Here is a 27,035-nt window from a genome sequence, read left to right as displayed (position 1 = left end):
GGCAATTCCTACGAAATGGAATCATTTACAAACCGGAACACTTCTGGCATCGGATGAGCGCTCTCCTGAACTCTGGTGTCCCGCGCACTTTGATTTATTGCCGCCGCCGTATTTCTCTGTCTCAGCGCCCGCCATCTTATGAACACAGGTTTCTCTCATGGCGCACAGCTTCACCTCAGAGAATTCCTCCAGCGTGTTGCAGCCTTAATTCCTGCCTGCAGCTGCCCTTCATCTGCAAAGTTTTTCTCCAAGTACGAGGAATTCTTTCCTTTATTGTTGGAAATCCACATGGATATTTATTTATTTCTGATTAGAAGTGTTTCCCAGCTTCTGCCATCTCTGAAGGGATGCCCCACGCATACTCTCTGTTGTACTTCGGGCTTAAGCTTCTCTGTGTGAGGCTGGATTCCATTATTTCTGCAACACATTTTCTCTTTGTGAACTAAGGATTTTCAACACTTGTCAGTTCTCCACTTGATTAAATCAAGCCTCTAATTTTGAAGGAATAGACTGTATAAAATGGATTGTGTTACCGTTTTTCATGTCAGCATTTAACATTTGACATGCCAAATTGTTGTTCTAATGCCTATTTTGCTATCATTCTAACAATATATATTTATGGTGGCAGACTAGCCACTGGCATATAATTGTTTGATGATATGTCTTACCTGAATGGCTGCCTCATCAGACTATAATCCAAATTAATTTTCCTACTATTTTCATTGTGGACATATTCACACAGCAATAAGTCCACACATAAGGGTTCAGGTCGCTGATCTTACATATTTCCACTTCTTTGTGAGGAGAATTTTTGTCTGCTCATGTACCTGTGTTTTAGTGCGGTGGCAGTCCACTCGCCTACCCTGCAGTGACTACTTGTGGTCTTAATTTCTATTTTTTCTGCACCATACTTTCCTTTTGACACATCAAATTTCTGTCCATCCATTGCTTGGAGGAATTTGGTCTTTATGGGCAAACTACGTACGGCGAAATTTGTATTTGTTCCCTCAAAGAATACTTCGGTGACTACACTTTGACTTCCCTCAACATTAGAATCTTCCCCCACTACATCTCGAATGGCTGGAGCTGCTCCTAATCGTTCTTCCTTAACACAATCTAGCTCAAGAAAATCTTCTCCTTCTACTAACTCTACTAAATGCTTAAAACATGATCCTCCATCTCCAGACAAACTGTCATCTCCCATCTCAATGGAGCTAATTTTGGAAGAGATTCGAGCTTTACACCCATTTGTAGAGGAAACTAATAGTAGAATGCAATTTGTCTAGGAAAAATGGTCAGTTCTGAATAACAGGGTTATGTCTATGGAGCAACAAGTTTCAGGAATACCAGATAACGCCCAGCGCATTTCTACTCTGGAAAAGTCGGTTCTTGCCCTCCAACAACACACTGAGGATTTAGAAAACAGGAATAGGAGAAATAACCTACGTATTTATGGTCTGCCGGAATCTCTGGAAGGTGATGATCTGGTGAAGTTTTTCACATCTTTTCTCCCAAAGCTTCTAGACATGTCACCTATTACGCCTCTCAGTATCCAAAGAGCTCACCTGCTTGGTCCACGCTCCTCGACCTCTACCAAACCACGAGGCGTCATCATCCTCTTCTTGAAGTTCACGGATCTTCTTTCAGTACTTTCTGTAGCCAGAACTAAATGTCAGGTTTCTTGGTTGGGTCAAAGAGTGTTTTTATCCCAAGACGTCTCCAACGTTACGGCGGCAAAACGAAAAGAATTTCTAAATCTGCGTGCCCCGTTGCGTTCTCTTGGTGCTCGTTATGGTGTATTCCATCCATGTATCTTCAAAGTAACTCATCAAAATCGTACATGGACTTTTCAAGACCCCGGAGAACTTAAGAATTTCATTCACACACTACCCAACAGCTGCATGGATACTTCCACTCCATCTAGTGGCTGATTGACTTTTTAAACTTGTTCTTTTTTCTTACTGCATTTCTGACGTTGTTTTTTCTCATGTTCTCCTTTATACCCAGGTTCTCTTTTAGTTAAAAGTTTATATGCTTAATACGTTTTACTATGGTTTCTCTTATGGCTTATTCTTCACCTGTTGTTTTCTCTCATTTAATATTGCAATTTTTTCACTTAATTTCATCTTCCCATAGCTTCTTGAATAATCGTATATATTCTAATCTTCCTTCAACTCATGTGGTTACCTTCCTTCATTCTCGTCCTGGTGTGATTTGGGCTCGCGCTTTTCGGACAGTGCGTCTTGTTGAGTGTCGCCATTGCCTCATTTCCTCTTGTATGTTTCCCCCAGGTATGTTCCTCTCAGTCATCCTTTTGGATATGTACTGTCTCTTCTTGTATTCTCTTTCTCCTTTCCTTCCCCTTCCTTTCCTTTGATTCTCTAGTTTCAATCATCTTTCTTTCCTTTTTGCTCATTCAGTTTCACCTTTCACAGTTGTACACATATTTTCTTCTTTCCCTTCCTTCACCCTTGTTCCCACTTTGAAGTTATCTGCCATATTCATTTCCCTCTACTTCTCCTCTCAATTTTCTGCTGTATGTTACATGTACATATTTTTGCAGTTTTTGTTCAGATTGATTTTATGCTATTATAATAACTAAGTTGTTAATAAATTCTATATCTTTAACTTTTTTAATGTCTATGGCCCTACTCAACCTGATTGTTCATTTTGGCCTTTAATTACAGGCAAATGTATTCAACATAAAGATTATTTATTTATTTTAGGGGGTGACTGTAACCAGATTGTTGACCCATTCCTTGATCGTATATCCAAAGTTCGCTTCATACCTCACAAAACTCATAAACAATTTCTTGACACCATTTTGCAATCACGTTTTATTGACTCGTGGCGACGTTCACATCCTGATACTCTGGACTACTCTTCTTTTTCTCCTCCTCACTCATCCTTTTCTCGGCTGGACTACATTTTCCTCCCCCAACTCTTATCTCAAAATGTACTGTCCACTTCTATTGAACCTATAGTAATTTCAGACCATGCCCCTATTGTAACAGATCTTGACTTGCTTCCACCGCGTTCCAAGCCTTCTCGCTGGCGATTTAATAGCACACTTCTCACGGATCCTAATTTTTCTTCTTCTTTTCGTTCATTTTCTACGGATTTCTTTCTATTTAACTTTGACCCTTGTACACCCCCCTCATATCCTATGGGACTCCTTCAAAGCCACTGCAAGAGGATTCATTATTGACTTCGTCTCGAGGGAAAAAAAGCACTATCTTCAGAAACGGAAATCCTCTTTAGCGCATATAAAATATCTAGAGCATCAATTTTATACTTCTTCAGATAAATATATGTCACCAGATCTTTTACGAGCAAAACTAGAATTTAACAAATTTACTACTGATAACACATCTTCTATTCTTCTCCGTATTAGTGCTCGTTATTATGGCGGTCGTAATAAGGCAGGGAAACTCTTAGCGAACTACCTTAAATCTCATAAAGAACGTACTCTAATAGATTCTATTTACTCTTCTGATATCACCCTCCTACATAATAACAAGGACATTCTTGAACAATTTCAATTATTTTATCCACAGCTCTATACCCCGGAATCTCCTCCTAATCCTTCTCTTATTCAGAATTATTTTGAGAAACTTCCTAATTCTCCCAATTCTCACCTCAACTTTTCTGACCTTGAACTTGATCTCTCATTACATGAACTTTCTTTAGCTCTGACATCCCTTACTAAAGGTAAAACACCCGGTCCTGATGGTTTCCCTATTGAATTTTACTTACACTTTTCTGATCTTTTATTGCCCAAACTTTTAACGCTCTTTCAGTCTTTCTATTCATCCGGTAAGGCAGAAGGTACCTTTCAGGATGCTACCATTTGTCTTATCCAGAAAGATGGTCGTGATAACAAATTTTGTAAAAACTATCGTCCGATTTCTTTAGATAATGTGGACTATAAATGATTTGCTAAATTATTTGCATTACGCTTAAACCCCTTTATTCCACATCTCATTGGCAAGGAACAATGTGGCTTTGTTAAAGGCAGACTCACCTCCGATAATTCTCGTCTCTTTCTCAATGTCTTGAATAAGGCTTTCTCTCTTTCCATTCCTTTGGCTGCTATTTCTGTTGATGAGGAAAAGGCTTTTGATAGGGTTGATTGGTCTTCTCTGTTTGCTTCATTACGTTGGCATGTAAATGTAAATGTAAATGTGTTGTATTTGTATAGCGCGAACAGTAACCCGTAAGCATCCCGGCGCTTGTACTCCTACCACAAGGGAACCCCTCTTGGCTTTTCCTTGTGAGGTGTCCACTCCTGGACATCCCATGGTGAAACCAGGCATCCCTTGTGTATCAGGGGCCGTTGTGGAGACTAAGCAAGCTATTTCCCAGAGTTGCAGCGTGGGGCCCATGCTTAGATTCAGCACTGAGGCGAGAATATCCGGTCAGAGGAATTTAAGCCCGATCCCGCCGAGGCGGGAATCGAACCCTGGTCCCTGGCCAGCGCTCTGCATCAAGGTCTGCCGCTCTAACCATTGAGCCACACTTCTCCACATGGCTTTGGTCCTAAATTTATATCCCTTATATCTTTGTTATAATCTGCGCCCAAGGCCTCAATACTTGTAAACGGTCAGCTCTCCTCATCCTTTACTCTTCAGCGGAGCGTTCGTCAGGGCTGTCCTTTATGCCCACTTCTTTTTGTCCTAGCTCTTGAACCTTTTTTGTCTTCCTTTCGTAACAATACCTCCATTTCTGGCTTTTCCTATGGCAACAATCAATTGAAACTTTCTGCATATGCAGATGATATCCTTTTGTTTATTTCTGATCCAGAAGTGTCTGTTCCCCCTTTACTGTCTGAATTCAACTCCTTCTCTCTGGTCTCTGGTTATAAAATTAACTCAGACAAAACTGTAATCCTTCCTCTAACCAAGACCTGTCTTCCTCATCTTTTCTCCCCGACTGGCTTTGCCTGGAATAGTTCAACGATTAAATATCTTGGTATTTGGTTCTCTAACTCCATCTCTTCTTTGATTAAATTAAATATGTCTGCAGTCTTGTCCAGAATTGAACAATTGTTTTCCCCCTGGAACCCCCTCTTTATCTCCTGGTGGGGCCAATTGGACTCAATTAAAATGATGATAGCCCCTATTCTAATTTATATCTTCTCCATGTTAACTGTTCATATTCCTGCCTTTTATTTTAAATGTATCGATTCCTCCCTCTCAAAACTTCTTTGGAAGAATAAAAAAGCTAGAATTTCTCTTGCAAATCTTCGTAAGTCTAAACCTAATGGTGGAGTTAAATTTCCAGACTTTCGCCACTATCATAAATCCTTTTGTTTGCGCCAGGCCTCGCGCTGGCATTCATTAGAGCATTCCCCTCTTACTCCGCTTTGGCTCCTCATTGAACAAACATTATTATTACCTTTTTCTTTCGGTGAAGTGGTGCGTTTCCCTACCAACTCTCCCTATTCTTTACTTCCCTTATTCAAACATACTTCCTCTCTTTTGAAAACCTTGGTTCTTCCAACTACCATCACACGTGAATCTTTTTTAAATACTCCCATTTGGTACAATTCTCTTATCCTTCAAAATAATAGACCCATCTCTTGGAATTCTTGGAGATTAAAGGGCGTCATGTCGGTGAATCACCTCTTTGATGGTTTACGACCTTGCTCCTTCCCCCAATTTCAACTTTTATTTCATTGTCCTCGTTCTTTTTTGCAGAAATGTACTACTCTTATGGCAATCATTCTTGATCGATATTATTCTCTTCCTTCTTCAACAACATTAATGCCTCAATCTTCTCTTCTTAAACTCCTATCTTCACTCCCTAAAGCATCTCTTATTTATAAATGTTTCTCTTCTCCTAAACCAGATTGTGCTAAAACCAAATTAGAGCTTGCTTGGGAAGCGAATTTTGATTGCACTTGGTCTGTTGCTCTCTGGGACAAACTCTGGTCTAGATCCTTAAAAATTTCTCGTTCTGCTTCTCTCACTCAATCTTTATTTTACCTCTATCATAGACTTTATCTTTCTCCTCTTTCTTTGTCTCATTTCATACCCTCTTTTGATTCTAAATGCTGTACCTGTGGCACTGTAAATGCTGACCTTCTACATCTCTTCTTTTTCTGTCCTTTTGTCTCTACTTTTTAGGACAAAGTTTGGTTATACCTTTCTCGCATTTTTACACTTTCCGTTCCATATTCACTCACTCTTCTCTTTCTGGGTAGTCTTTCAGATTCTTTATATCTTCCTGCACGCTCACATGGTCTTTTTGATATCATGCTTGCTCTTGCATTCCAGCACATCTGCTCAAATTGGAAATCCCTTACACACATATCCATACGAGGTTGGTGGAACACTGTATGTCATTTTCACAGGCTTGATGTTGCCTTTGCCTCCTCTTGCAAACCATTATGTAACACTGATCTTTACTGGTTACCTCTTACTACATACCTGGATCGACTGGCTTTGAAGAAAACTGCTCATGTCAACACAGAAAATTGTAAGCCTCCACGAAGGACTTCATCTCTCTCCTTCTTGTTGTTTTGTTATCTTTTACAGGTTTGTCTTGTTATATAATTTTTTATGCTCTATAGCTTTAAGCTGATCATTTGTATCATTTGCTTGTCTGCCGTAATCATTCTTAGTATTATTATTTTGCACTGCTGTTATTTCTTCCCCTCCCCCCATTTTCCCCTTCCTCTCATTTTCCCTTTATCTTTAAAATTCCCATAAAATGCTTTTTTGTTTCCCACTCATTGATATTTGCACTGTTAATGTTCTATGCTATGTTTGAACATATTTCTGGTTTCTGCTAATGTCTTTGCTTGTGTATAAAAATAAAACGTTGTTTAAAATATTTAGAAAGAAAAATAAAGTAGTCCCTTGCAAGTAGCTCCGGCCGCGACGTATGCGTGAGGGGAGTAGCGTCGTTCACGAGCAACAGGAAGAGCGAGGACATGAGCGCCGGGAGGAGCGTCTGCGTGAGGGGAGGAGCGGAGATCACCAGCAAAAGGAAGAGGGGAGAACATGAGCGCCGGGAGGAGCTGCGGAGCGGCGAGAAGCGGAGGAGCAGTGGCAGCGCGGGGAGGAGCAGCGGATGAGGTAGCTGACAAGCGGTCAAGCAGTGGAGAGGTAAACACTCCAGCGTAGGGAGGAGCGGCGGATGAGGTAAGTCGGGACCTGGGGGGGGGGGTTACAAAGCCGGGGCGGGAGGCGGGTGGCTCAAGGCGCAAGGCGCGAGGCGGGAGGCGGTAGGCGCTATACCCAATGTCAGGGCGGGGGGCGGAGGGCGGGGGGCGGGGGGCTCAAGGCACAAGGCTCAAGGTGGGAGGCAGGAGGCGGTATGGCCAATGTCGGGGCGGGAGGGATGCGGACTGGGCAATGTCAGGGGGGGTGCACAGAGGCTTAAAATGCTGCCCCCAGCCCCCTTCTGCCCCGGGCAAAGCCGGGGCGGGCTGCTAGTCCATATATAAACTGTCATCATCATAATGTCAGGGTAAGTCATCATCTCCACTGCCATTTTCTAGTGGTGGAACCTACAGTTACAGGATTGGATTCCTCTGGGGATCCTTGATCCAATGCGCACACCAGAGGGAACAAGAAGAATGCCAAAAAAAACAGCATGGTCTCCTCAAAGGTCTCAACATGCTGTGGTATCACTGATAACCAATGTAACTCAGTTTCAATCAGGATTAACTGTAGGATCGGTTACTCAATCGGAGATAAGGAGGGAGATCTACTGGCACCTTGACAATTTCCCAACTTGTATTTTAATGAGTTGAGTGATAGAGTTGAGTCTGCATTGATTTGAACTAAAGTTTACTGGATGACATCGTCAGCAAAGAGGACTTGTTGCAGGATCAGCCATAGGAGCAGGACTTGCATTGATTTTTTTCAATGTTTGGTGACATGCAGCTTCAATTCATGGTCCCGGTCAGCATTTGGGTGCAGGAAAGCAAATTCCTCACACAATATAGAGTGAACTGAGTCCAAACACCAATGGCACACTGACATGTATTTAGGACAGTCGGGCATGATTTGAACCCAGTAGTTTTAGGTGGAGACATCTTTACCTTGCACACCGGAATTCTACTATGAAAAACTCATCAAACCGGAGAAGGGAGCGGAGCTCGAGATCTGCATTAGAGGGGGTTGCAGGGCCGTTTCTACCGTTAGGCAGGGTTAGGCGGCCGCCTAGGGCGGCAAACGGGCTAGGGCGGCAAAAGGGGGAAACATTATGTAGGCCTTCTACAATTCGACATCATGTGACGGGTGGGGGTTGTGTGCGCCGCGATCTGTGCGGTGCCAGCATGGCTGCCCTGAGCGTGTCATCACGGGTCACAGTACAGTCAGAGAGGCAGAGAAACAGTCAGGGGCGTAGGTATGCACCAAGGCGGGGGTGTGCCAGGGGGTGACAAGTGGGGTGACACACAGCTGGCAACTAATAGCTCTCCTGTCAGTAAAAAAAGAGAGTGCGTGATCTGGCGCCTCTGTCTCTGGACAGGCCTCGCTCTGCCCCTCCCCTCCCACTCTCAGTAATGGGTATTACTGTTCTCAGAACTGTGTACGCGAGGGCTGCAGTGAAACCCCCCTCCCCCGATATATGTACACTAAGGGTTACGTGATGCCTATCTACTCATGACAGCGCTGAAGAGAGTAAAACATTGAGGCACATGGACTGGTGAACACCGAACATGAAACGAGGGAAGGCAAAGACCAACAGAGAGATAGAAAAGGTAAGAACAAAAAGTTGAAACATTCTGTGGAGCGGACGGACAGGGCCTGGCAGAGTCACGGAGGTACAGGAGGACACATCGAGATAAGAACGAGAGCCGGTGCACATTGAGGTGGGTAGCGGTGGGGGGGTGGAGTGGCAAGGTGCAGATGGCAGCTGAGTGAGAGAGGAGGTTTGAGCGCAGGGTGGAGTTGAGGAGAGGATGTGAGAGGAGAGATGAGATGACAGGCCTGTGTGCTGCAATTACCATCTGAACTTTAAGCACTTACAGGTGAAGTGAGGAGACCTGGCAGCCCCAAGGATACTGCGGGAGGGGGGAGCTGCAGAAGGACAAGGGCATTGGGAGGGAGGGGGAGGGGGTACAGAGACAGGGAAAGATACAGGGGGCTGTGTGAGAAGGGGGAGGGGGAGGAGAGAATTGCTTAAGGGGATGAGTGAGAAAGAAAGGAGAGGACGGAGGAGAGAACAGATCAAGGAGAGGGGGGCAGGCAGTCAAAGGCCAGCTCTTGTTTTTCCGTGTCCTTCCAGGCCTTTGTGCGCGAGACGGCCCATCTGGAAGTGTGTATGTTAAAGAATTAAGGTTAGAGAAGCATAATGGGGAGATTAAGGGTTATCTGTAATTCGAAAAAAACGGGCCTGCTATTCTTTGAGATACAATTTGCCATTCTATGATATAAGTAGACCTGAGTGAAAGGTTCATTACGGCTGCAAAATCGCAAGAAATGAGAATATCGGCATTGCACGAATTTTACAAATTGATTTTTGCCATTTTGCTATTGTGAAATTTTGCTTACTTTTCAATCAGAGGGCACTAGTTTATGGAGAAAAGTCCAACTGTGGTTGAGATGCATTTGTTCTCAAACCAGTCTCCTGCTGGTATCTTTTGTGACTTTTTTTATTACCTGGAGTAAGCCATTGTGTGTAAATTTCATTTGAGATACTGGCCAAGAGCATTTTAGGAAATTTGTGTTGTTTTGTGAACTATTTGTAAAAGTGACGTTGATTTTGAGAACAAAAATCACAATTTCGTCGACCCCCAGCATGGAGTAGACCTCCTAATTAGTGGTGAGATAACTCTGCATTCTGGTTAAACTCCTTGTTGTTCTTCATTGTTAATGGTAATGATACAGAGTTGTGAATACTTTCGCTGTAAGTAAGGAGTGTACAACATGCAGCTATCCAGTCTTCATGCTACTAGCTCCTAATGCAAGTTCTTTTATATCTAATGCTTTTATATCTAATTCTTCTAGCCTGGGTGACGGGGAGAGAGTGATGGTAGTAAAAGGGAGGGGGCGGCATTTTTTAATTCTCGCCTAGGGCGGCAAAACACCTAGAAATGGCCCTGGGGGGTTGAAAGAAAGCAAGTGGAGAAGTGTGGCTCACTGGTGTGGAGAAGTGTGGCTCACTGGTTAGAGCAGGCAGACCCTGAAGCAGAGGTCAGACCCGGGACCAGGGTTCAATTCCCGACGCGGCAGGGTGTTGAGCTCAAATGTCCACGGACTCGATAATTCTCGCTTCGGTGCCTGACCTAATCATGGGTTCACACTCTGCAACTCTGGGCATTAAGCTTGCTTAATCTCCACAACGGCCCCCCCGCGGCGGGATGCCTGGCTTTCACCTTGGGGATGCCCTGTAGGGGCTATCTCACAGGGAAAAACCAGGACGGGTTCCCAAGGCAAGCGCGGAGATACCCCTTCGGGGGTCGATTCTGGCCCTATATAAGAATGCAATAATAATGAAGTCAATGTGCAGGGGTGACACTTATATGTGGTTTAACTCCACCACTTCTAGGTGGTGGAAAGCCATTTAGCTGCATGTGAGGGCGCTGCTGAGACTTGCCATATTCTAAAGCTAGGGAAGCTGTAGTTCGAAATCCTTCCGAAATGCCCAAACTGATTATTATTAAACAATCATGACAGATAATGCATTTTCTTCTTTGTAACAAAAACTGATTCGAAGACAAAGCAGCCAGAAAACGGTCTTTTAAAATTAAGAAATGAAAACGTGGGATGCTGTACCGTGGAGGACTCCTGATATTAGCCACGGCGCCTTTCTACTCCCAGACTTGATTTCACTGTTGTTACAGTTGAAATCAAACTAAAGGTGGTGTGAGGGGGAAAGGTTCATCAGCGCACATAAACAAATGACATAACTGTGGCAATAGAGCTTTTATCATTCATTTTTATCAAATGGAAAGTGAGCGCACCGCAAACATCTCTATGCGTTAGATTAAGAATGAAGATGTGCAGGCAGAGCAGGTGTGCACCTTAGAGGGAACTGTGCCCGAAATCCCACAGTAAGACAAACATTTTTCAATTTTAAAACAGGCAGATCACCATAAGAAGCTGACATCCACTGAATGTTTGCAATATACGCAGGAAGGGTTCAAAAGTTAGTACATGCTTTCTTTGTATTTAACCCACTTCGATAGATCTGCCATATGTACATGCAAAAAATGTGTAAACAGTTAAACATGCCTTTATGAGATTACTTCTTCTTTGCCAGACAATATTTGTTTAATTTTGCCTAAACTTTTCAATGTGTTTTAGAAATGTGCAACAAGTATAGGACGCATGGGTTATTTTACAGTTTTTCTGTGGAAGAAGGGTTGCGAAATTTTAGTAATAATATCAACAGCAACACTAGCACTACACTACTACTAATAATACAATAATTACTCCTGCGAAGGTTCAGCAGCTACAGCTTTTGGGACGAACAAAGTGCAGTAAAACGTTACACAGATGTAATGGTAAGGTATATACAGTGTTAGATATGTGCCTTCTTGTCAAACGGGCATTTGCTAATTTCCTTTTTTCTCTATGAGTAAAATGGTTTGCCCTGGAGAAACCTCTTTCAGTATACCCTTGTCATTTGAAGGGAGCTTCTTCATCAAGTCCATGCTGAAAACAGTTTTACTCCTGCCCGTGATGAGGGAAATATTCCCAAAACATTAGGTGGGGTGGGGGAAGGGGAACGAGGCAAAAACAAGATTGTGGAAACTCACAAGGGGAGCTTGCTAGGTTACCAGGGACATAATGCCGCAAAAAGTAGGCCCCCAGCACTGTGTTGACTGACAGCTATATTTGGAGTACAGTGGGCCTCTCAGACTTCTGCGATCATGCTGCACTGATATCTACGCCCCTGCACTAATTCACATGGCTTGTGGGAGTGCAAAAAGATTTCAGATCATTCTCATCTTAGAACGTCCATTTCCCTCCCTTGAGAAGATTTACTTTCACGTTAAATCCCCCTATATTTGAATATTGGAAATGTGAAATTACAAGCCATTAGCTCAAGGAAGTCACATTTACATGACCAAATGACTTTGTGAAGCATGTACATTGTGTAACAGTGTCCATTGACTTTGCACATTTGGCACAAACATGCACTCTGTCTAAAAACACCTGGCGACAGTGTACAATGGTTGCTATACTATAGACACAGTGCAGCAGTTTCCATCACTGCCGAGCCTCTGTAACTGTATTATTAAGTGAACCAAGATAATGGAGGAAGCTTATAGACCTGACAATAGGACTAGCTAGAACTGTAATAAAATAACTACAACAATGTACAACTATGTCAATTGCGAAGCCTAGCTGCTAGTACGATTTAGTGGCGCAGTCAATAATAAAACAATATAGTGCAACACTGCCTTGCTGTGATCCTTCCTCTCCAGTATCTGTTCAATCCCTAGAGCAGGGAATGCAAGCCCTGCTGTCCCTGCGGTGCAGGGGCCCCGCATCCCTTCAAGGGTGGGGGGCCCCTTGAACTTAGAATAGGTTTTGAATATTTGTGCAAATACTAAGCAATACTTTTAGTCTCTATAGTCATAATCTCAATCAGATATATATGCCTATGGACCCTATGGAATATCTTCATGGCAATATGTATAATGGTGTATGATGAAAATACCCTAAAATAGAAAAGCCCCAAACCTCACAAGTAGGATACGTAAGGCGATGGTCCTTAGGAAAGTGGCATTATGAGAAAAGTGCCTACTGATACATGTGTCAACCATTATTGGCTCATCAGTGACTAACCAGTAGGGTACAACATGCCGATACACTGGATGAAAACTGTAATGTAGATTGTTGATGATGTTGGGACCCATTGTCTTTAATTAGTGTTATGATAATATGTTTTGTGAAAATGTGTTTTGATAATATTTTTTGATAATAATTGTAGGCTGTTTGATACCAATCCTTGTGAAAGGAGATCTATTCTTTATATTGAAATATTTCTCACAAAGTCAGTGGTTGGAGATGTGAATACATTGTTAAAGAAAGGAAGTTGAAATTAATAAAAATATGAATTGTTGTGATGCATTCTTTATCAAAGTCAATGCGACGATACACAAATATAGAAGCAGTACAGGCTGAAAAGGAGGATCTTATTTTTATTATTTGTCCCATACCCTTTTATCCAAACCTTAAAGTATTTGTTGCTTACACCTTGTATATGGGTGGAACCTGCTTCTACCAGAAGGAACATTTTTGCAGAACCTGTATTCCTTACACCTAAAAATCGGAAAATGTAATTGATTGCTTTGAGAGAATTGTTGTCATTATTTCATGTCAAGGACTGGACAAGCTGAAGGCCTGTTGAGTTTCCTTCTTTATTGCCCGAGGAAAGGCAAGGCCTCCCAGTAACCAAGGTGCAATCCTGCAGTGTGTAAAACACATGAAGATATCAAGTGTCTCCTTTAGACAGGTACAGGTAGGAGGAAAAAACCTCAAAGATAAAAAAAACTCATTGCTAATCTGGTAATACTTGATTGATGATGGAGATCTATGTTGCAGTAGATAGCCAAACCTAAGCTGCTACTGACATCAAGATGAGTCAGTCCAAGAATCCACATTAAGAATCCAAATAATATACAGCTGCAACAATCAAAAATCAGGACAAAAAGGAAGAACTAGTGTGCAACCAACACAATGAAAAATAGGGAACGAATGCATTGCAATGAATCTTTATCTCCTCCTTTATATATAATTCAAACAGGAACTGCCATCACAGGAAAAACTCATACTCCGATTTGGATTGGCACCACTAAAAAAAATTCCTGGGCATGCCAACATTTTGGGAAGGGTAGGTCATAGACTTGACCATGCCTCCTTCTTCTGAACTGTAGTGTGAACTAAACAAAAGAAGAAGGGGCAGATTCTGAATTGTATTTCCTTTCTAGGGTAAAAAGACAAACGTTTATTGATTTAATGAGGTTTAATGTGGTTCAGTAATGGTTCTCCTGTTCATTAGAAATTGATGGGAGCTGAGCTGGGCTTGGTCAGATGCCATCATAAAGCTGTGCTCGGATTGGTTGGTTGCTGCCATAGTCTTGCTGTGATAGGCTTTTGTTTACCTAGTTTGTTTATAGAGTTTACTGTGATCTTTAGTTTGTCTTGAGTCAATTTTATGGGTGGTATATTTTCCAAACTTAAATGAAAAAGGGAAATATCTAACGAGGGTCAGAAATTACTGTCGTGCTTGTCGTCACGGTTGGCAAAACCGAGACGACAGGCTGGTTGTCAAAATGGCCGCCGAACCTTTGAGCGAATGCACGGAGACTGACGCATGCGCATGAGTGGAGGAGGTGGCTCTTAAGCCCTCCTCGATGTTTTACATTCGGGTTTGCTTCCTGCTTGGCTCCGAGTGCTTCCGGGTCACGGTGTTCGGTGGTGGCGTTTCGGGTATTTCAGACCTTCATAGCTTTGCCTTGGTTTAAGCAATTTGCTGGCTTCAGGATATCTCCTTCTCCTGTGGTAGCGTGAGTGATTTGTAGCCTTGTTTTATACGTCGGGGTTCGGGCGTTTTTGGTACCATTATTTTTGTGACAAATGTATGCCCGGTAGTTTCTAGTTACATACAACATATTTTGTTTCTTGTATTCCTTTATGGTTATTGTGTGAATACGTTGGCCATACTTAGGTCTTTCTTGACGGGCATTAAGATACTGTTTTGCTCTGCATTTAGGAGAGCTACGTTGCTGTTGCTTTACAGCATTTAAGGACACTTTTCTTTTTTTTTAATGTGCATCACATAATGTAAAAAGGTGAGATTAGATACATCAAAATACCACTGTATGTGTTTTCTGTATTTTCCTTATATCCTGACAGTTATGTTAACATTACCCAGATAAGTCCGGGAGATCCTTGTGAATTCTGCTGTTTATTCCGAGTACTAAAGAACCTAAAGAAAAGGTACATAACCAATAAATACAGCACACCTATTTGTCTTATATTTAAGATGGGATATTTACTGTTATATAAATTTCTCCCTAAGAAAATTGATGCCTGCTGAACACATATCAGCTCCCTGATCCTAGACTGCCTTCCTGACGACTTATCAAGAAGACCCTGTCTTGCCTTCCCAGCGGCTCACTAAGAAGACCCTCTCTTCCCTACTTTCCTTGTTTTGTTTTCCCTCCTTCCCCTTGGGTACCACTATTTTTCAACCAGTTTCCCTTCTGGCATATGGTGGTGTTCTGGGGAAGTTGCGGACCTGTCTTCACTCTTGTGGAACTCCCGAGGCAACATAAGGTGAGAACACAACAATTACAGAGTGAAGGAACGCCAGCATATGAAATGACAGAAGAGGTCGGGCATTACACATGCACATGGATCTCTGAATGGAATAAATACACCATACATTAGGTTGTTTTACAGTTTCTCTGGAGGGCACTTTTAATGTTAACAATCTAGATTTCCTAAAACAAACCATGTACAACATAAAGCCAAGTACTAGAGCCACACAATTGGAGGAACTTATTAATTGGGATCACATGGCAACTTAAAAGGAAAGAGTAGAAAGATAAGAACATGAAGTTTACTAGAAAGTAAACTAGATCATCAAGAGAAAAGATGGATGGAGGACATGATAGAATGTGTAAAAGCCTTTCCTGTTATAGTTAATGGAGAGGAGCAGGATAAAGAGAATAAGAAGAAAAAGAAAGGTATGGAGTCTGATGATGATCAAATCATAAGTAAACTGTTGACTTCTAAACCTCCTACACATATATAAATAGATCAATGGAGGCAGCCCTGTCTGCTACTGAGGTTGATAAGGATGCTGGGGGATCTACAGGAGTGAATGCAATATCCCCAAAACGTGGGGAACGTTCCCAATCTGCACTCTGGTGTGATTCAATTATAAAAAAATAATAATCAGTGTAATTCAAAACAATTTCTTCTTTGTTTTCTTTTCATTTCAGTTTTAAACACACAACTTCTGCTGTTTTCAAATATAACAATGTTTTATAACACAAATGTGCATATTGGGCTATGCCTTTCATCAGGGGCTAGGTCCTCATTGGTATGAGAGTATACCAAATCAACTAGATATCACGGTGTGTTAAAAACAACTTCTGTGGTTAATCTTGGTGTGTCAGTCAAGGTGAACCAATGCAGCAAGTCGCATTGTCAGTATCCCCTAGTGGGATTGTACCAAGTGCCCCAGCTGACAGGGGACAGCCATAATGGCAGTACCTGGTACAAGTAGAAGCAGGCTAAAAGAGGATCAATTCAGAAAAGGGGTGGTGATGGACAGAGTATCTGAATTAAGCAGAACACTCGTACCCAGTCAACAGATCAGGGCTTGATCCATCACCGTTTTTTAGCTCACTGCACCATCCCAGCTCAGAACCTGTCTACATGCAAATTAGTCTGTCCCTGGCCCAGTGCTTCATGGGAACAGGGCAGACCAAACTACCAAGCCAATTCTTTTACTGGAAAGGAAACAAGCTTCCGGGGACCAGTTTCTGGCATTACAGCCGTCTTCGGCCCGGCTTGCTTGAATCCTGATGGTGCAGTGAGCAAGGGACTCATGTCTGAGCATACCCTTTCCACGCTTATGGTGGACAAAACGATTCAGAAAAGGGGGTGGTGATGGACAGAGTATCTGAATTAAGCAGAACACTCGTACCCAGTCAACAGATCAGGGCTTGATCCATCACCGGTCCCCGGAAGCTTGTTTCCTTTCCAGTAAAATAATTGGCTTGGTAGTTTGGTCTGCCCTGTTCCCATGATGCACTGGGCCAGGGACAGACTAATTTGCATGTAGCCAGGTTCTGAGCTGGGATGGTGCAGTGAGCTAAAAAAACATGATGGTTCAAGCCCTGATCTGTTGACTGGGTAGTAGTATTCTGCTTAATTCAGATACTCTGTCCATCACCACCCCCTTTTCTGAATCGTTTTGTCCACCACAAGCGTGGAAGGGTATGCTCAGATGTGAGTCCCTTGCTCACTTCACCATCAGGATTCAAGCAAGCCGGGCCGAAGACGGCTGTAATGCCAGAAACAGGTCCCCCGGAAACTTGTTTCCTTTCCAGTAAAAGAATTGGCTTGGTAGTTTGGTCTGCCCTGTTCCCATGATGCACTAATGTCCACCATAGATAAGTACTCTTCCCATTCAGGATACAAACTCAACCGGGATAAATCTGAGGTCAAACCACTCAATATTTTGACCACCAAAGAGGTGCTGGGAGACTCAGGGCTATGTTGGCAACCAGAGTTTGTGAAATACCTAGGTATCGAGTTCGGTGACTCCCTCATGGAGACCCTCCATCGAAACGAAAAAATCACTTTAAATAAAATCAAGACGCAACTAGAGGGGTGGTCCCCCCGTTTCATTACTTGGTGGGGTAGGGTGGAAACCATCAAGATGATGATTTCACCTCTAGTTAATTACCTCATATCTATGCTCCCCCTAACCCTCACATCTGACTTCTATCACAAATTCGATATGGCCATCTCTAATTTCCTATGGAAAGGGAAAAGGGCAAGAATCAGCATAAAAAAACTTCGCTTAGACAAAACCGCGGGTGGGGTCAATCTGCCAGACTTTAAAAGGTACGAGACCGCATTCCTAGCCAAACAAGGAGCCCACTGGCTCGCTCCCTCACCTGACTATACCCCAGTATGGCTAAAAATTGAGGAGGAAATTCTAGACGGTATCTCCCCTAGCCCTCTCATCTAACCTGAACAAGCTGACCCACTCTAAATCAATATTTCATAACACAAAATCTGCTCTCCTGAAGTTTGATAGAATCCTAGAAAACAACATCCGGGGCTCACGATGGGAATCCCTTTGGGACAACCGTAACATTATGTACAAGGGTAAACCCATGCACAACGAGACATGGATCAAAAAAGGCATACTGTTCCCACACCAGCTGTACGCGGGGGCATACCCTATTCCCTTCAGTGACCTACAAATCAAATACGATCTTGCACCAATTGAATTCTATACCTTCCTAAACGTAATCCCTGGTGCTCTGTGGTTAGAATGCATGTTGTTGCTGTATGGCCGACACAGGAACGAGCTAGGCCTGGTCCTAATATTGTGCCAGCAATTGAGATAACAGAGAAATACAAAGCTGCGATTGAGTATTTGAAAAAGCAAGTCCCTGAAAAGGTTATAAACTAGGAGAAGGTTTTGAGAACAACACAGGAGCAAAAAGCATCAGTGCATTCCTATTATGAGAGGTTGATGCATATTTTCCAAAAACAGAGTCGAAAATGCAGAAAAAGATGGAGCGAGTGGTTTTTGTTTCTTCTTTCGTGATTGGATTGAGATCAGAAATTAGTAATTGCATGCAACAAAGTGAGTTGTGTTGACAGATGAAGAGCACTGATGGGATCTTGATGCTGGTGAAAAATAGTGATTATTTTGAAACAAAACAAAAGAAGTTAAAGAAAAAGATGATAATTGCTCAGACCAAACAGTTTTAAAAAGGATTGTGTAATTAAAACGGCTTAAATACAAATTTTGTGCAGAACGGAATGAATGGGATGAATCAACAAAATGCAAGGTAGAAGTGATGGAATTAACACAAATGTTAAAATGCTGTAAAGAATACAGCATGTCATTTTAGCGAGAGGATTGGACACTGGAAAAGAGAATGTGGACAAAGGACTCAGGTAAATTCTGAACAATTTCCCCAAAATCAGAGAGGTAATATGATGCTGAGTATGCAAAATACAGTTCTGAGTGTGCAGAATCAGAAGTTATTTTAAATGCCTATGGCAACAGCACCAGTAATGCAACAAAACATGATAAATAAAATGCCATTTAATCCAGGGTACAAACAAAATACTATGATTTTGAATGATGAGCTGGCAGGGAATAGTTTGCAATGACAGTTCCCAAGGGGAAGAGACTTGCATGCTTGGTGCAGTCATTAAGGTAGATCAGAGTGGCTCATACATTGATGAAGAAGTCAACGGCCACCCTGTTTAATTTTTGATTGACACAGGAGCTCCCAGTTCTACAGTTCGTTCTGTAGAAGTCCAAGAGCTATCAAAAGAAGTCCAAGTTGTAGGATCATGAATGTGGACGGGTCCTGCACTCTGTTTAATCAGGCTTTTAATGTTTCTACACAGTGTGTGTGCTGTGTTAGATTAGTGCCTGCTCACTTGTTGAAAGAAGTATGTGGCCTTGTTCCAAAAATCACCAGGACTCTAACACGCACTACGATAAATACAAATTCTCCTATAATTCATTCAAATCGATTTATGTCAACAGGTCAAAAAGATACAGTATCATAATTACATTCTTTTGATATACTTAATCATTTATAAAGTAAACAATTGTTTTTGCATTGCATCATTATGAGTTCAAACAATATTACGCTTCAGAGAAAATAAAAACCCAATGCATTTTGGGGCTGAAGCCCCTTCGTCAGGGGTCTGTTTTGGAAGAGAAGAAAAAGAAAAGAAAAAGGAAACTCAATTACTTTCAATGCTTAGGAGGATTTTAAGTTTCAACAGCTTATTTGTTTAGTGGTTCTTACCACGAGAGTAGGGTTACACGACTAGTCCTGCGTTGATACGTTTTATTTAGTGGCAGTGGTATATCTAAAGAAAAAATTATTGAAGTGATTTAAAATAATGTTTACAAAATGTCATCTTTTTAAAGAAGATCTAAGGGTCTACCTTAATTATTCAGATTACCTGAATCTTTTCACGTATTTGAACATCTGCAAAATAAATATTGTACTTAAGATTACTTAAGGGTACACCAAGTAAAACCTTTTTATAACCGCGTAACACATGTTTGTGTGCTCACCTGTCTGTATTCTTATTGGCGCATAGGCGAGAAATCCTAAATGAAACAAAAATACGAGTGCTCACAAGCATTGTTTAATGTTTTCTAAGGGTTCAAGTTTACGAATTCTCGACGATTTAAGACAGAGTTTTACCTGCGAGCCTCGTGGGTGGTACATCGGTCTCGCTACTTCAAAAGGTATACTCAACTGTAAAATGAAAAGATAGACCCATTTAGCGGCTAACTCTTATTTTTTATCAACGGTGCGGTGCACGTTCGCATTTACTCGAGATTGCGAGCTTACCGTTTACGCGAAGCGTCTCATTGAGTACGGAGTCCTGAACCGAGCGTGTCGACCGGAGCTAACTCAGACGATATTAGTCCTTTCTTTATTGTCTGCTTGTTGCTACATGATGCGTAGCAATTAACGAAGGACTTATTTAGGTTACTCGACTGCCATTATCAAATGGTGAGAATAAGTTGTTTATTAAAGATGTTGGCTTGTTCGTACGATATGCGGTATTTATTTTCGGGTGGTACCACTGAAGTACTAATTGAAAATTCATATGCAATTGTATGTGCAAAAATAAATAATTGAAACTGTGAAAAAAATGTATATACAATTTAGAACATTGAAAAAATAACATTAATCTATATGCATTTTACTGCCTATTTACATTCTTGTTCATTGAAAAAAACATTTTGCTATGTCTTTATGCATTTATGTGTGATGAATAATTATAAGTTAGTGTGTGTACAAATCACTGTGGGTTCGAGTCCCTAGAGGGTTATTATATTCAAATTTTACAGAAAGCATATCATCTCCATTTTATAATTTAACACATTGGGGGTAAGTGTTTGCAATTTACGTATCCAGAAAGCTTCTCTTTGAAGAAGGATTTTCGCATTATCCTGTCCTAGTCTCTGTGGGATGAGTTCAACGATTTGAAATCTCAGTTGGGCTATTGTATGGCCTGCTTCATTCCAATGCTTAGCCAGCGGAGAGGTATAGTTCTTGTTACGTATTCGACTCTTATGCTCAGAAAGTCGCAATTTCAATTTCCTGTCTGTTTTTCCGATATATAGTAGTCCACAGGGACACTTGATTGAATAGACTACATGCTCTGAATTACAATTGGTGGTATGTCTGAGTTGAATTCTTTCGCCCGTGCGCGGGTGTAATAGAATATTGCCCAATATAGCGTTATTGCAATTCTTGCAATTGAAACATCGAGTTGTGCCTTTGTGAGTTTCTTGTTGTTGAGTAATCCCTTCTTCCTTGATTGGTTTATTTAATAGTTCTCTCAAATTCTGCGCTCTTTTGTAAGCGAATAGTGGCTTGTCAATGAACAATGTCCCAAAATCTCTCTCAGTTGACAGAATCTCCCCTCTTCTCTGGATTATTATTTTTATATCTCTCGAAGCTGTGGAGTATTTCGATACAAAGACCATCCTCTTGTTGACTGCTTTAGGTTTTTTCTTCAGTAGTTCAGTCCTAGGTATTGTTTTGATTTTTTCTATTTGTGCTTCAAGCTATTGTTTGGGGTATCCCCTATCCAAATACCTTTGTTTCTGCTCTTCCAAACTCTTCTCACATTTTTCATTGTCAGAAGATATCCTCTTTATCCTCATGAACTGTGACACAGGAAGATTATTAATTAGATTTGCCGGATGGAAGCTTCCATACAACAATGCTGTGTTCTTATCAGTTGCTTTTTTATAAAGTCTTTTTTGAATTGAGCCATTTACTATTTCGACCATAGCATCCAAGAATGGCAAAGATGTTGTACTTAAATTGTGCGTGAACTGAATTCTTGGGTTTGCTAGATTCAAACTATTGATGTTTTGCAGAAGTTCTGAAGCTGACCGTTTCCAGATTATAAAGATGTCATCTATGTACCGTTTGTAGTACACGATTCCTTCTTGCCAGGTACGATCTTCAAGTATATAATCCAGTTCAAATTTTGCCATGAAAATATTGGCATATATACATGCTCCAGGAAATCCCATTGCTGTTCCAGTGAGTTGGGTGTAGTATTCATCTAGCCAGAGGAAATAGCTATTCTCCAGGCAGAATTCCAGTAATTGCATTAATAAATATTTTAGTTCATCTGGTTTATCAGTTCTCAATAAAGCCCATTCCATGGCTTCCAATCCTTGCTTGTGAGGGATCGACATGTACAGGGATGTCACGTCTATAAGTACAGAGCGTCCATTCCATGCTCCCTTCAGTTGTGATAGTTGCAAGACTTCTAAGAAAATCAGACGTATCTTCCAAATATGTTGGCCAATTTTGGATGAATGGTTGCATCTGAGCGTCAATAAAGATTCCTAAGTTCTCAAAGATTGACGAACATCCAGACACTATGGGTCTGATCGGAGGATTGTTTAAGCATTTATGTACTTTTGGTAGAAAATATATCTTAGGTCTTCTTGGATATATTTGCATTAGGTACCGTTTAGACGTGTTGTTGATCCAACCCAATTCTTCTGCTTTATCAAGAATTTTATCCAAAGTTTGGGAAATTTTCACCGTTGGGTCATTTTCAAGTTTAGCGTAGGTATTGACATCCTGGACATGTTCATTACCCCTTTGTATGTAGAAGTTTGAATCCATTAAAACTAATCCTCCTCCTTTGTCCGCTTTCTGGATCACTATGGTGTCATTTTTTGCCAGTGCCTGTAAAGCACTATACTCTGCTCTTGTCAAGTTGTTCAACTTTCTTCTGTAGTGAATTTTACTCATATCGGCTTTAACCAAAGTCTCAAATGTATCAAGGCTCTTGTGAGGTACTGGTGCTAAAAAGTTGCTTTTAGGTTTAAATTGCTGCTCTGTGTTGTCCGCTGTATCAATGGGATTCAATATTGTGAAGAAATGTTTCAATCTTAAAACCCTCATAAATTTAAAGAATGCTACTTCTGTCTCTAATTCTTTGATATGATACGTGCTTACAAAAGAAGTCCCTTTATTCAGCAACCTTTCTTCAAATTTAGACAAGGGATATTTCGAAATATTAATTACGAGGTTTTGGTTTGGCTCCGTAGTCCCGTTTTCTTCGCTAGTTCTTTTTCTTTCTCCTTTTCCTTGTCCTTTTCCTCTTCGCATCTTTTGTCGCCCGGTTGTACAGATGATTGATCCGGTAGTTTGCTTTGCGGTTGGCCCTTCTCTAAAAAAGCATTGGATGTTGATCCAGATGCGGTTTCCGTTATATCGGATATCTGGGGGCCTGTTTTACGACGCTGCTGTGAGGCAATAGGTTGTCTAGATGTACTTGCATCACTATCCGAAACCACACTTTCCTCAGATGAAGCTGGTTGTTGTTTTTTGCTGGTATATCTGCTTGTCGCGTAAATTTCCGCCCAAGTGTAAGCTTCATTCAACTTGTAGTCAATAGTGTCGCGCTTAAATTTGCGTAATAACAGCTCAAACAACTGGAATATTTAACGAGACGTGAACTAAATCAGCGTTTACACGCATCAACACCAATACAATATCACCGTGTGAAACGAATCCCAAGAGGTCTCAGATTGGCCATTCGTCCTATGCTCTACAGACTAAACAACAATCCTCAATTCATGGAGAAATGGTTTGAGATACTGAATAAATGCTCTCTGGATTTGATTCTATTGTTAATTGAAGAGCTTGCAAAGACAATAAGAGATCTAGAAGAGGAAATCTTTAACGTAAAGAAAGAATTGTCCGCAAAAATTGATGATGAACCATTGGCAAAAATTCTGGAAGATATTGAAGTAAGATTAGACAAGTATGGCAAGGAGCTCCAAGAAACAAAATTACGCAAATTTAAGCGCGACACTATTGACTACAAGTTGAATGAAGCTTACACTTGGGCGGAAATTTACGCGACAAGCAGTTATACCAGCAAAAAACAAAAAACAGCTTCATCTGAGGAAAGTGTGGTTTCGGATAGTGATGCAAGTACATCTAGAAAACCTATTGCCTCACAGCAGCGTCGTAAAACAGGACCCCAGATATCCGATATAACGGAAACCGCATCTGGATCAACATCCAATGCTTTTTTAGAGAAGGGCCAACCGCAAAGCAAACCACCGGATCAATCATCTGTACAACCGGGCGACAAAAGACGCGAAGAGGAAAAGGACAAGGAAAAGGAGAAAGAAAAAGAACTAGCGAAGAAAACGGGACTACAGAGCCAAACCAAAACCTCGTAATTAATATTTCGTAATATCCCTTGTCTAAATTTGAAGAAAGGTTGCTGAATAAAGGGACTTCCTTTGTAAGCACGTATCATACCAATGAATTAGAGACAGAAGTAGCATTCTTTAAATTTATGAGGGTTTTAAGATTGAAACATTTCTTCACAATATTGAATCCCATTCATACAGCGGACAACACAGAGCAGCAATTTAAACCTAAAAGCAACTTTTTAGCACCAGTACCTAACAAGAGCCTTGATACATTTGAGACTTTGGTTAAAGCCGATATGAGTAAAATTCACTACAGAAGAAATCTGAACAACTTGACAGGAGCAGAGTATAGTGCTTTACAGGCACAGGCAAAAAATGACACCATAGTGATCCAGAAAGCGGACAAAGGAGGAGGATTAGTTATAATGGATTCAAACTTCTACATACAAAGGGGTAATGAACATGTCCAGGATGTCAATACCTACGCTAAACTTGAAAATGACCCAAAGGTGAAAATTTCCCAAACTTTGGATAAAATTCTTGATAAAGCAGAAGAATTGGGTTGGATCAACAACACGACTAAACGGTACCTAAGGCAAATATATCCAAGAAGCCCTAAGATATTTTTTCTACCAAAAGTACATAAATGCTTAAACAATCCTCCGATCAGACCCATAGTGTCTGGATGTTCGTCAATCTTTGAGAACTTAGGAATCTTCATTGACGCTCAGATGCAACCATTCATCCAAAATTGGCCAACATATTTGGAAGATACGTCTGATTTTCTTAGAAGTCTTGCAACTATCACAACTGAAGGGAGCATGGAATGGACGCTCTGTACTATAGACGTGACATCCCTGTACACGTCGATCTCTCACAAGCAAGGATTGGAAGCCATGGAAAGGGCTTTATTGAGAACTGATAAACCAGATGAACTAAAATATTTAGTATTGCAATTACTGGAATTCTGCCTGGAGAATAGCTATTTCCTTTGGCTGGATGAATACTACACCCAACTCACTGGAACAGCAATGGGATTTCCTGGAGCATGTATATATGCCAATATTTTCATGGCAAAATTTGAACTGGATTATATACTTGAAGATCATACCTGGCAAGAAGGAATCGTGTACTACAAACGGTACATAGATGACATCTTTATAATCTGGAAACGGTCAGCTTCAGAACTTTTGCAAAACATCAATAGTTTGAATCTAGCAAACCCAAGAATTCAGTTCACGCACAATTTAAGTACAACATCTTTGCCATTCTTGGATGTTATGGTCGAAATAGTAAATGACTCAATTCAAACAAGACTTTATAAAAACGCAACTGATAAGAACACAGCATTGTTGTATGGAAGCTTCCATCCGGCAAATCTAATTAATAATCTTCCTGTGTCACAGTTCATGAGGCTAAAGAGGATATCTTCTGACAATGAAAAATGTGAGAAGAGTTTGGAAGAGCAGAAACAAAGGTATTTGGATAGGGGATACCCCAAAAAATTGCTTGAAGCACAAATAGAAAAAATCAAAACAATACCTAGGACTGAACTACTGAAGAAAAAACCTAAAGCAGTCAACAAGAGGATGGTCTTTGTATCGAAATACTCGACAGCTTCGAGAGATATAAAAAGAATAATCCAGAGAAGATGGGAGATTCTGTCAACTGAGAGAGATTTTGGGACATTGTTCATTGACAAGCCACTATTCGCTTACAAAAGAGCGCAGAATTTGAGAGAACTATTAAATAAACCAATCAAGGAAGAAGGGATTACTCAACAACAAGAAACTCACAAAGGCACAACTCGATGTTTCAATTGCAAGAATTGCAATAACGCTATATTGGGCAATATTTTATTACACCCGCACACGGGCGAAAGAATTCAACTCAGACATACCACCAATTGTAATTCAGAGCATGTAGTCTATTCAATCAAGTGTCCCTGTGGACTACTATATATCGGAAAAACAGACAGGAAATTGAAATTGCGACTTTCTGAGCATAAAAGTCAAATACGTAACAAGAACTATACCTCTCCGCTGGCTAAGCATTGGAATGAAGCAGGCCATACAATAGCCCAACTGAGATTTCAAATCATTGAACTCATCCCACAGAGACTAGGACAGGATAATGCGAAAATCCTTCTCCAAAGAGAAGCTTTCTGGATACGTAAATTGCAAACACTTACCCCCAATGGGTTAAATGATAAAATGGAGATGATACTGTGGAGAAGTGTGGCTCAATGGTTAGAGCAGCAGACCCTGATGCAGAGGTCTAGCCCGGGACCAGGGTTCAATTCCCCGCCTCGGCGGGTCTTGGGCTCAAAAATTCCACGGACCTGATAATTCTCGCCTCGGTGCCTATTCTAATCATAGAGTCTCACTCTGCAACTCTGGGCAATAGCTTGCTTAATCTCCACAACGGCCCCCACAACGCTAAGGATGCCTGGCCTTCAGCCTGGGGGTGCCCAGGAGTGGATGCCTCACAGGGAAAGCCAGGATGGGTTCCACAGCGGTATTCGTACAAGCGCCTTGAGACCCTTGCGGGTGAGTAGTGCGCTATACAAGTATCAATTTACAATTTACATTTTATATGCTTTCTGTAAAATCTGAATATAATAACCCTCTAGGACTCAAACCCACAGTGATTTGTACACACACTAACGTATATTTATTCATCACACATAAATACATAAAGACATAGCAAAATGTTTTTTTCAATGAACAAGAATGTAAATAGGCAGGAAAATGCATATAGATTAATGTTACTTTTTTCAATGTTCTAAATTGTATATATATTTTTTTCACTGTTTCAATGATTTATTTTTGCACATACAATTGCATATGAATTTTCAATTAGTACTTGAGTGGTACCACCCGAAAATAAATACCGCATATCGTACGAACAAGCCAACATCTTTATTAAACAACTTATTCTCACCATTTAATAATGGCGGTCGAGTAACCTAAATAAGTCCTTCGTTGATTGCTACGCATCATGTAGCAACAAGCAGACAATAAAGAAAGGACTAATATTGTCTGAGTTAGCTCCGGTCGACACGCTCGGTTCAGGACGCCGTACTCAATGAGACGCTTCGCGTAAACGGTAAG

The 27,035-nt window shown here is 41.1% G+C and overlaps 1 protein-coding gene across 1 annotated transcript in view; it reads right to left on the bottom strand.

Moving 5' to 3' along the window:
* Positions 1-27,035, bottom strand: part of CFAP54 (cilia and flagella associated protein 54) — a 2,285,874-nt gene that overhangs the window by 755,456 nt on the left and 1,503,383 nt on the right. The window lies entirely within an intron of this gene.

This window comes from Lissotriton vulgaris, chromosome 1_1 (genome assembly GCF_964263255.1).
Source record: "Lissotriton vulgaris chromosome 1_1, aLisVul1.2, whole genome shotgun sequence".
In the NCBI taxonomy this organism is placed as follows: domain Eukaryota; kingdom Metazoa; phylum Chordata; class Amphibia; order Caudata; family Salamandridae; genus Lissotriton; species Lissotriton vulgaris.
Note: the sequence above shows the minus strand (reverse complement) of the source record. Positions and strands in the feature narration are given on the sequence as shown.